At 45.1% G+C, this 11,405-nt stretch overlaps 1 long non-coding RNA gene across 1 annotated transcript; it reads right to left on the bottom strand.

The window, feature by feature from the left end:
• Positions 1-3,782: 3,782 nt before the first annotated feature.
• LOC108512592 (uncharacterized) lies at positions 3,783-7,846 on the bottom strand. Its single transcript, XR_001880633.1, has 3 exons — positions 7,807-7,846; positions 7,337-7,505; positions 3,783-5,440 (listed from the first exon to the last, which is right to left on the bottom strand). It is a non-coding gene; the product is annotated as an uncharacterized LOC108512592 (long non-coding RNA).
• Positions 7,847-11,405: the final 3,559 nt, after the last annotated feature.

The following is an 11,405-nucleotide window of genomic DNA, read 5'->3' as shown; positions in this document are numbered from 1 at the left end:
TCAAAGAGAGATTTCTTTCCTTTTAATCTTTTCCACCAAGATCCAAAGCCTCCACAGGTATACCTCTTCATCACTCTTGCAAGGCAAGTTTTAGTTTTCCTAATTTACTCAATGAATGTGGTGTCTTTTGGAAATCTCCACTTTGTGTAAGAATTGTCAAGCTAATTAAGCCTTGTGTGGCTGGTTATCACCCCTATCTTTATTGAAACACTAATCACAATAGCTAAGATATGGAATCAATCTAAATGTCCACCAACAGATAATGGATAAAGAAAATGTGTTATATATACACAATAGAATATTATTCAGTCATTAAAAAAATAAAACCATGTCATTTGTGGCAAATGGATGAGCCTGGAGAACATTATGTTAAGTGAAATGAATCAAGAACAGAAAGATAAATACCACATGTTCTGCCTCAGATGTGGGAACTAAAATAAATTAACAAAATGGGCAAAGAAATTAACACAATTTTACATCTTTCAGCAAACTAGGAATTCGAGAATGTTTCTTTTGAGTGATTAAGTGCATATGCCACAAACTTTCACTCAATAGCATCTTGAATACTTTTCCCCTACGATCAGGGACTGGCAAACTATGTCTACACTTCTACTTTTTCTCAACATTTTACTGGAGGTTGTAGCAAATATAAGGGTAAGAAACAAATATAAAAGGCATACAGGATAAAAAGGAAGAAGCAAAACTCTCTTTATTCATAGAAAACATGATTGTGTACATAGAATATCCTAAGGAATTTACAAAGAAACTACTAAAAGTAAAGAGTGAATTTAGCAAAGTTCTAGCATCCAAGGTGAATATATAAAAATCAACTGTGTTTTCCAGTAGTGAATACTGAAAACTAAAATGTAAAAGATACCATTTACAATAGCATACAAAAAACTTATTAAATACATAAAGATAAATTAGCAAATACTGTAGAAGACTTACACACTGAAAATCACAAAAGAAGTGTTGGCAAATTTTTCTGAAAAGGACCAGATAGTAAACATTACAGGCTCTGCAGATTGCATATGGTCCCTGTTGCATATTTTCCTCTGTTTTTCTTTCTTTTTTTCCTTTCCTCTTTTCTATAAACTTTGAAAACTCTTATCACCATTCTAAGGTTATTGGTATTACAGAAACAGACTGGAAAAAATTCAGCTCATGAACTGTAATTTGTCAACCCCAACCACAAAATAGTCTCTGAGAGAAAATTACAGCATTCTAAAGGCTGGGCACAGTGGCTCACACCTTTGGGAAGCCAGGGTAGGTACATCACCTGAGGTCAGGAGTTCGAGACCAGCCTGACCAACATGGCAAAACCCCATGTCTACTAAAAATACAAAATTAGCTGGGCGTAGTGGTGCATGACTGTAGTCCCAGCTACTCGAGTGGCTGAGGCAGGAGAATCACTTGAATCCGGGAGGTGGAGGCTATAGGGAGCTGAGATTATACTATTGCATTCCAGCCTGGGCAACAAGAGTGAAACTCTGTCAAAAAAAAAAAAAAAGAAAAGAAAAAGAAAAGAAAAAGAGTTCTAAATATAAGGAACTGTTTACCATCCTGATGGAGTGCACTATTTGATATCAGTAAATTGCCAATTTCAGCTAGGATCCTGAAAAGTAGGTCTATGGAATTGTCACAAGAGATGTTGGTGTCCTTGGAGCTTAAGCCTCTTAAGATAGGGTGTATCTTGCACCTAAGTGGTCTCCTGTCCTGCACCTGGGAGAAGACAGTTCACAGACAGCTATGTGGTTTGTGCAAGACTCATTTAGCAGAGAAATGCCCAATATGGTTGTGCTGACAATTGGTGCTCTCCACCCTGCATCTTCTGATGCAGGCAGTGAATACGCTCATGACAGGCATACCATGGTGCTAAGTACCCTAAGGACTATTTAAAAATGTAAATACATGACACATGTGATGAGACATCACCACTGTCAGGTGGTCAGTGGATAAACTCTGGAATCAGACAGTCTGAGTTCAAATCCTGACTCTCCCTTATGCCCACATGGGTGACCTGAGGAAGGTGCTAAGTCCTAAATGCTGTTTTCAATTTGAAAAAATTTGTTAAAAGAGGGAAGGATACCTGCTTGCCTGGAAGGGATGGTATGGGGTGCAGGACCTGGGAGGATCGAGGTGCCAAGTACCCATCTCAGAAACCTTCACAGCCCAGCTGGACTCACGCCTCATGCCCATGGACCCACACCTTCCTGGGTGGCCACAGAGAAGATATGCCTGCTCCAGGACTTGAGAGGCCCTAGAGGGATCCCTGGAAGAAACAGTGTGTGGTAGCCCTGAGCTACCGTATGGGAAGGGGATGTTGTGGGAGCAAACTGGTGTCCTCTGCAGAGGTTGTCTGAAAGGAAGAGGTCAGGGCAAATCATGCCCCACACTGCTTGGTCTCTCCTCCGCATTAGAGCACGTGTCTTGCAGCTGCAGCCCTGCTGGGCCACCTGGGTGTACCAGTAATGGCATAAGACAGAGTTGATCCCTGCTGGCCACAGCCCTACCTCTCCTACCCTGACCTCCTGCGAGCCAGGGCCCCATCCTGGCAGGATCTAGGACACTCTGACCTCTGACCTCCAATAACCCCAGAGAAAAGGGCTAGGAGACTCACAGGCACTAGTTGCTGCCCCTGGGTTAGATGCTGAGGAGCCTGCGGACCTGGCGATCTGGGGGTGACAGTTATGTGGGGTCCTATAATACACAGTCCTGAATGCTTTTCCATGTCATTGGGCATGCCTGGTGCCAAGCACCTGCAAAGAGCATGAGCTGTCTCAAGCTCTCAAAAGTCCTGCTGGGACTCCCCTTTGCCCTTCGGTGACTTGTCTTTCCTCTCTGCTCTAGCACACCCTTTCTCTGATGTGTGTTCCAATGACATGTCACAAGCATTCAGCATGGTTTGCCTTGGAGGAACACGCAGCTAGGAGACCTCTCCAAATTTCTTACTAGACTCTCAGTGTCAGACAGGACACAAACTGCTCTTCACGGACAACTTCCTCAGTAAGCCTCACCCTGCCCAGCCCCCAGGCCACCATCCTCCTTTTTCTCCCCGCCCTCTCCGTTCCTGCTTCTGGCAGGAATCCTGCTGCACCTGTGCATCTTCTGAACACAGTTCCTGGGAGCAATACGGCCACCTTTACCCCCTCAGTTTATATCACCCCTGATATATGAGAGGCCTTATGCAACCCAGCAAGCTCAGTGTTTACATCAGAAGGGGGCCTCCCCTTGGTGTCACTCCGGGGCTCTCAGAAAGACAGCACTGTATGCTTGCACCTCGAAGTGCAGCCACTCAGGAAAAGTACTGATCCAACCTGCAGGGGGAAAGTGACTTCTTTTCCTGTTGCTATCTGAGCAACATCTGGGCTCCTTCAACAGCAGGAGCGCTATCTGGGCCATCCGATTACTCCCCTGATCCTTGCTTAAAAGAGACTGCGGGCCGGGCATGGTGGCTCACGCCTGTAATCCCAGCACTTTGGGAGGCTGAGGTGGGCAGATCACCTGAGGTCAGGAGTTTGGCCAACATGGTGAAACCCCCATCTCTACTAAAAACACAAAAATTAGCTGGGCATGGTTGCGCACACCTGTAGTCCCATCTACTCGGGAGGCTGAGGCAGGAGAATCACTTGAATCCAGGAGACGGAGGTTTGCTTGAACCCAGGAGGCAGAGGCGGAGGCAGGAGAATCACTTGAACCTGAGAGGTGGAGGCCTGAGACAGGATAATCGCTTGAACCTAGGAGATGGAGGTTGCAGTGAGCTGAGATCATGCCACTGCACTCCAGCCTGGGTGATAAGAGTGAGACTCTGTCTCAAAAAAGTAAAAAAAGAAAAAAAAAAAATTAGGACACTACTCCTTTTCTAGGAGCTCACAGAAAAGGAATAGCATAGGAGGAGGATGATAAAAAAAAAAATAGGGATCAAAGGATGACCGTCCAAGAAAGGGCCACCGCAGCAGTGGCATGCACCATTAATATCTAAGCCCCTTTGGGTAGTGGCAGCTTTGCAGTCATTGTGTCTGTCCCAAACCCTAGCTCCTTGTCAGGGGGCACTGAAATCTGCAGAAGAGCTGAGGAGAACACCCAGAACCACAGCTTATTCTAGGAGGGCTTAGACCTGAGCACAAGGTCCTGCCAGCCTATAGCATCCCTGTTGCAATGAGGGAAGATCAGCGCTACGGAGCAGAAATCTGTTCTGGGAGACCTTTCCTTCCTGGCTACAGTCAGAGTGCCTGAGGCCCACCCAGCCAAAGCATACCTGTTACTATTCAAGGAGACAGCATCGCTAAGAAGGAGCATGTCTCAGAAGAAACTTCTGTTCCTCCTTGTGTTCGGATCACCCAGGTTCCATCCTGCTAGAGCACATCAGTTGGACGAGCCTCTCTATAACTGTGCTGGAGAGAATTCTATCGCTGTCTATAATCAGACCACCCGGGACACACCTGGCCAGAATGCATCTGTAGCCTTGAGGGTTCCAACACCACACTTGTGCTTAGAGGCCCTCTTGTGTCCGCCTACATGCAAAGCACCTGGGCTCCACCTGTTCAGAGCACATGGGTTGCAATGGGAGGGCACAGCGCAACAGTGACAAAGAGTCCTCTTTCTGCACCTTATCAGAGCATTTGGGGCCCACCTGGCTAATAAACACATGTTCCCACTTTCTATCAGGCACCCATGGGAACACATGTGCTACTGTTGGAGGGGCTGACACCATACTTGTGGTTGGAGATGCTACTGCTTATGAATCCAGTTCAGAGCACCAGGGACCTTCCAGCCCTGGGCATGGATTAGTACAGTGGGAGGGTCCACCCCCATACCTGTGTTTGGGAACATTTCCATACCCACCATCACTCAGAGAACCTGGGATGCTTATGGCCAGAGCACATCTGTTGTAGCCAGGGGAGGGCAACATCATAAACTTAGAGGAAGACCCTTTTAGTCTCCCTTTCAGTCCAAACTCCTGGGGCGTAAGCCAGGGAGCCTACCCCTTTCGACTTTGTAGGAGCCAACATCACTGAGAAAATACTTGTGCTTCAGGTAGAGTAAATGTCCCTCTGTGGTGGGCACACCAAATGGCAGCCTTGTCTTTGGGCCCCGCCCCCGTCCCCAAGCCCCCGTCGCCTGCCCGGTTCTTCACAGAAGTTGGAAGTACTGGATTGCCAACGTACTGATTTTTTTCTAGTGAAAGAACCAGGAACTCAGTGCCTAAGAAGCAAAATCTTCTTGTAGAAATGGCAGTGGGTGGTCGCCGTCCACCATGAAAGAAACTTACTCTGCTGGAAAGGCTGAATCCATTCTAATTATGTCAAACTCAACCTGCTTTTCCTCCTTCTCTAGCAAGCTTGAAGTTGAGCACCTCAAAGTGCTTCTTTTTATGATGAAAGGCACAGGTTTGGATGGGGGTTCATCAGAGGTCAATACCCCAGTTTGAGAAGGTCCACTATGGGGAGGAAAGAGAGACTTGTAAGTACCAACTGTGCTCCACTCTGGTTTTGTCTGTAAGCCTGGAAAACCCAAGCTCTGGGACAGTTTCCTTCTAGTCTTGAGACTGGTAGCACCTCTGGCAACTCCCACCCCGCGGCTGGCAAGCTGTTCCTTTTCTCTTAACCCATTTGTCTCCATGGTCCTTTTACTTGCTTTTCCGGATTAAATATCTAAAGCTTCCTTCATGTTAATGAGTCCTCTACTCTGAGTCTTCACTTTTAGGCCAGTCTAGAAGGAGGGATGCCTTCTATAAATGGTGACAGGTTGAGCCAGACTTGACATTTCAAAATTTTCTGTGGCTCAGCTAATGTGATATGGAAGTAGCACACTCTAGGACTGTTTGTGCTAACTTCTGATGTCTCTATTGAGAGTGTGAGGATATCAGTCCAGGAGGAGGCGAGGTCCAGAGAAAGAGAGACCAGGACATGCCCTTGCCACCTCCCTCTGTGCTTCCTCCACACCATCTGACCTCCCCGAAGGTCAGATCCTCCCTGCTGTGTGACAAGGAACCACACTTTATGGTTTTAGTCTTTTAAAAATATTTGAGGCCGGGCGCGGTGGCTCAAGCCTGTAATCCCAGCACTTTGGGAGGCCGAGACGGGCGGATCACGAGGTCAGGAGATCGAGACCATCCTGGCTAACACGGTGAAACCCCGTCTCTACTAAAAAAAAAATGGCAAGGTGGCGGGTGCCTGTAGCCGGGCGAGGTGGTGGGTGCCTGTAGTCCCAGCTACTCGGGAGGCTGAGGCAGGAGAATGGTGTAAACCTGGGAGGCGGAGCTTGCAGTGAGCCGAGATCTGGCCACTGCACTCCAGCCTGGGCGACAGAGCGAGACTCCGTCTCAAAAAAAAAAAAAAGAGTTTGAATTATCTTTTCTGTGTCTTTTTTTAAAAAAAAATTAGATTGGAGCCAGGAATTCCACCGTGAAATAAAAATAAAACCCTGAGGCCAGGTGAGGTGGCTCAAGCTAGTAATCTCAGCACTTTGGGAGGCCGAGGGAGGTGGATCACCTGAGGTCAGGAGTTTGAGACCAGTCTGGCCAACATGGTGAAACCCCATCTCTACAAAAATGCAAAAATTACCCGGGCATGGTGGCATGTGCTTATAATCGCAGCTGCTCGGGAGGCTGAGGCAGAATTGCTTGAACCCGGGGGGCGGAGGTTGCAGTGAACCAAGATCTTGCCACTGCACTCCAGCCTGAGTGACAGAGGGAGACTCCATCTCAGAAAAATAAATAAACAGATCAATAATAAAACCCTGAGCCCTTTGACCGACTGAAAGGACCCCTCTTGGCCAAGGCGACCCCAGAAAAACTAAAAACTAAGTTTCCCGGCCGTAAGGAGACGAGAACTTGCGCCTCCGTATACCACTTCCTCACTAAGTGTTACCAGGTTTTTTGTTTGTTTGTTTGTTTGTTTTTTTCCTACATTAAACAGAAACCAGCCCTGGAAAAACAAAGAATGGAACACCCCACCGCTGACTTCAACCAACTGCCTGCTGCTGCAGCCTGACTCCCAACCCTTTTTGCTATTTTGACGTGACAAACTGACCAGGCTACAAAGTATTCAACCATGGGCTAGTTCTGGCTGGTTCACCGAGGCTGTGTACCAAGTGCCTTCGTGCCTTGTGTTTCACCTTTTAACATACAGAGCCTAATTTTACTGCATTTAATGTTATATCTCCACTCGAACGTAAACATGGGGTGTATGTAACACATATGTTTGCTTATCAAGCACACATATGGCCCCCTTTCATGAATATTCATAGTCCCCCCTGTGACCTGTTGAATATGTCTATTTAGCCAACCTGTTTGGCATAAAACTCCTATCCCACCCTTTCTCCCTCAGAGTACCTGTTTGTGGTCTCTGCTGGAGGTGTCACTTTCCAGAGCCTGCAGTTTGCAACCCTTCTCAAGAAATAAAGTCCTCCTTTCCAAGTTTATGGGTCTCATATTTTAAGTTGACACCCCCAAGTTGGTGCTTCACATGGAGAGGATAGGCTTGGCATCCAGGCTCTTGGGCCTGCAAGAACGATGAAAGAAAGAGTTCATGCTACTGGGTAATTACTGAAACATTTTAAGTCTAGGATAAAATATATGACTCAAAAGTTGTTATCATACTCCTTTAAAAGGTCCTACAAAAAATTATTTTCAGGCTGGGCGCAGTAGCCCATGCCTGTAATCCCAGCACTTTGGGAGGCCAAGGAGGGTGGATCATCTGAGGCCAGGAGTTCAAGACCAGCCTGACCAACATGGTGAAATTCCATCTCTACTAAAAATACAAAAAATTAGCTGGGTGTGTTGGTGGGCACCTGTAATCCCACCTATTCAGGCGTCTGAGGCAGGAAAATTGCTTGAACCCAGGAGGCAGAGGTTGCAGAGAGCCGAGATCGCGCCACCGCACTATAGTCTGGGCAAGAAGAGCGAAACTCCCTCTCAAAAAGAAAAAAAAAGAAAGAAAAATAAATTATTTTCAAGTAAGTACCTGGATTGGGCCTATGTGGGAAAAGATCCAGTTTGTCCCTATTTAAACCACTAAAATCTCAAATTGCAAAAGTTGCCACTCCACCCAACTCATGGCTGATCATAGAGCCAGGCTGAGTCTAAACTAGACTTCATTGTTGAAAACTCAATAATTTCTAAGGCATTTTATCACCCAGGAAAACCACCTTCAGATGGAGGAAAGAGGGAAAACCCAAGAATTTCTGCCAGCTTCTTACGTATTATTTTATTAAACATTTACTTAGTGATGAACCTGCACTAGACACTGTGCTAGTCACTGGTGAGATGGGGTTCAGACATATCTTGAGCTACAAGAACTTATAGTCTAGTAGGAGAGACAGATGCAAACCAAAAATTTAAATAGGACTTCGTGCTAGGGATCAGAGAGTAGGTAAGAAAAACAGTATTACATATGGGAGAGAAGGAACTTTAATTGCACCTCAAGAAGTAGTGGGAAGCCTCTAGGTAGAGCAGGGCTATTTTCACATCAAGGAAATACTATGTGAAAAGTCAAGGAAACCAGAGAGGCTGTGAGCCTGTGGGACACCAGGAAGGTAGTCAGGTGCAGCTGGAGAATGAAGTCAAGCCTGGGGTGTACAGCTGTAATGATCATCAGGGGCCAGATAACAGACAAATTAATGTATCATGATGGGCACTTCTCAGTCATGCTGAAAGTATGCAGAGTCATGAAGGGAGTGAAAGCAAAGAAGTGAAATGATGATATGTAGATTTTAGAAACATTCTTGTACTTCCCTGGAAGAATCCAATGGGTGCCAGAACAGAGGTAAAGGGGCTTCGGGGGTTCTTTGCATGATCAAAGCAAAGACGAGACAATGAGCTCCTGTTCCAGAGGAGCTGAGAGTGGCTGGAGAGTAAGTAACACAAGAGGGAAGGAAGTGAGATGAGTAACTGCCACACACAACCAGGGCGACTCTAGCCACTTGGCTTAGAAAAATGGACATGTGTTGTTTTGGTAGGGTGAGTTCAGCTTTTAATAGTGTTCAGTTTTTAATAGTGTGAAACCCTGTGGATGAATCAATAATATTCAGAAGGCAGTTGACTCATTTATTTGTCAATTTACCGTATTTATTGAGCATCTGGGATGAGCTGGGACCTATTATAAGTAGCAGAGCTTATATTCGAGTTGAGGGGGAGAAAATAAGCAACAATCGCAATCACACGTAAATGATGTGGCGGTTTAGCTGGTAACACATGTTATGAAGAATAAAATTGCCGATGGAGGTTTGACACTTGAAGTAAGGAGAAGCAGAAGTCTCCTTACTCGTTACGTGGAAGACAGGACAACCTCACTAGGAAGGTGAGTTTTGAGCAAGGTCTAGAAGGGGGCCATCAGGTGACCCATGCAGACATGTGAGGGAAGAACACTGGAAATAGCGGAAGTAGCCACTGCAAAGGATCGAAGGGAGGATGCCTGGCATCCTTGTGGAGCAGTCAGTAAGCTGATGGGGCTGTGGACGGCACGAGAGAGAGTAGGGGCGAGGAGAGCAGAGAGGGATGGGGACACACAAAATAGGGAGGGCCTTGTAGGTTGTCATTATAAACTGATGACATCCTCAGAGATGGGAATGACTGGAGAGCTTAAAGCATAGGACAGCATCATCTGCCGTAGGTTTTAAGCAGATGATTTTGGTTGCTCGGATGAGCACGGAGGCTGAGAGACCAGTCAGGAGGCTGAGCCCCTAAGGTGGAGGGTAATGATGGCTTGGACACAGCAACAGCAGGGAGGGGCATGAGAAGTGGATTGTGCACATTCACTTTGGATTGTGTACATGTAGCAAAGCATTGTGGAATTGAATGATGGGAGTGTGTGTGAGAGAAAGGGTCCAGGAATTTGCTGTTCTGGGCAGGGGGAATTTTTTTCTCATTAATGAATACTTGATCACAGGGACTATGGAAACAAATCACACAGATGGCATCCAAAACTCAGAAGGGAAGTTTGGGCACAGTGGCTCATGCCTATAATCCCAGCACTTTGGGAGGCCAAGGCGGCGGATTGCTTGAGCCCAGGAGTTTAAGACCGTTCTGGGCAACATGGCAAAACTCCATCTCTATAAAAAGATACAAAAATTAGCCAGGCATGGTGGCATGCACCTATAGTTCCAGCTACTCAGGCTGAGGCAGGAGGACCAGTTGAGCCCAGGAGTTGGAGGTTGTAGTAAGCCATGATTGTGCCACTGCACTCCAGCCTGGGTGACAGCAAGACCCTGTCTAAAAAAAATAAGAAGGGAGAAAACAGAGGAATGATGGATAGACTCCTCCTCCTCTTTCTCCTCCTCAAACATGCAGTTGAGATCTAAGATCACTGGTTGTGTGTATGGGAGAAATGCTGACATCTTCACCTCAGGCTATTATGAACACAAATTCCAGATGGATTCAAAGAACAAGATTTTCAAAAAAATATAAATGTCTTAGAACAAAATGTAAGAGACCCTGATTAATCCCTTGGGCTACAAAGGAGTTTTTAAGAATAAAAAGATTATAAAATAAGATACTGAGAAATGAGACGGCATCAAAAGAAAATTTATTATCTGGAAACCATAAACGAGATTATGGAGCCTGGACACGGAAGGACAAATGTATTGTTCTACTTATATGATATACCTGGAATAGGCAAATTCATGAGACAGAATAGAGGTTACCAGAGCTGTGGGGAATGTGCACTGGAGAGTTATTGTTTAATAGGTGCAGAGTTTCAATTTAGGATAATGAAAAAGTTCTGGATATGGATAGTGGCAATGGTTGTATAACAATATAAATGTACTAAATGCTGGTGAATTGTACATTTAGAAATTGTTAAAATGGTAAATTTTGTGTTACGTATACACCATATAACACCATTATAATACATGAATGAATCCAGCCAGAAAGAACCACATAGTCTATGATTTCATACAGGAAATATCCAGAGTAGGCAAACTCATAGAGAAAGTCAATTAATGCTTGCCTAGAATTAGGAGGTGTGGGGGTATTAGAAGGTGATGGCTAAGGTGTACAAAATTTCTTTTTGGAGTGATGAATATTTTAAAAAATTGTGTTGATGGTTGCACATTTCTGTGAATACACTAATAGCCATTGAATTCTATACTTTAAATATGTGGATTGTATTGTACATGAATTATCTCTCAAAAAAGCTATTAGAAAAGAATCAGCTGATACAATTCGTCTCAAAAGTTGTGAACAAACTAATTGAAAAAGCTAACATTCTGTTCAAAAAATCATTCAGTAAAGTAGGAAGTGGACGGAATTTCCTTATTTCTTTTATGTGGCAATGCATGCATTGAAGAAAAAAAAAACTTCAGTTAACAGCATACTGAATATTTTCCCCCCAAGATCAGGAAGTAGAAAATGAAGTCCACTGACTTCTCTTGGATTCAATATTGTATTGGAGGTTGTAACAAAT

The sequence above is a fragment of the Rhinopithecus bieti genome, unplaced genomic scaffold (genome assembly GCF_001698545.2).
Source record: "Rhinopithecus bieti isolate Rb0 unplaced genomic scaffold, ASM169854v2 scaffold_30337, whole genome shotgun sequence".
Taxonomy (NCBI): Eukaryota; Metazoa; Chordata; class Mammalia; order Primates; family Cercopithecidae; genus Rhinopithecus; species Rhinopithecus bieti.
This window is presented reverse-complemented; position numbering and strand designations above follow the sequence as displayed.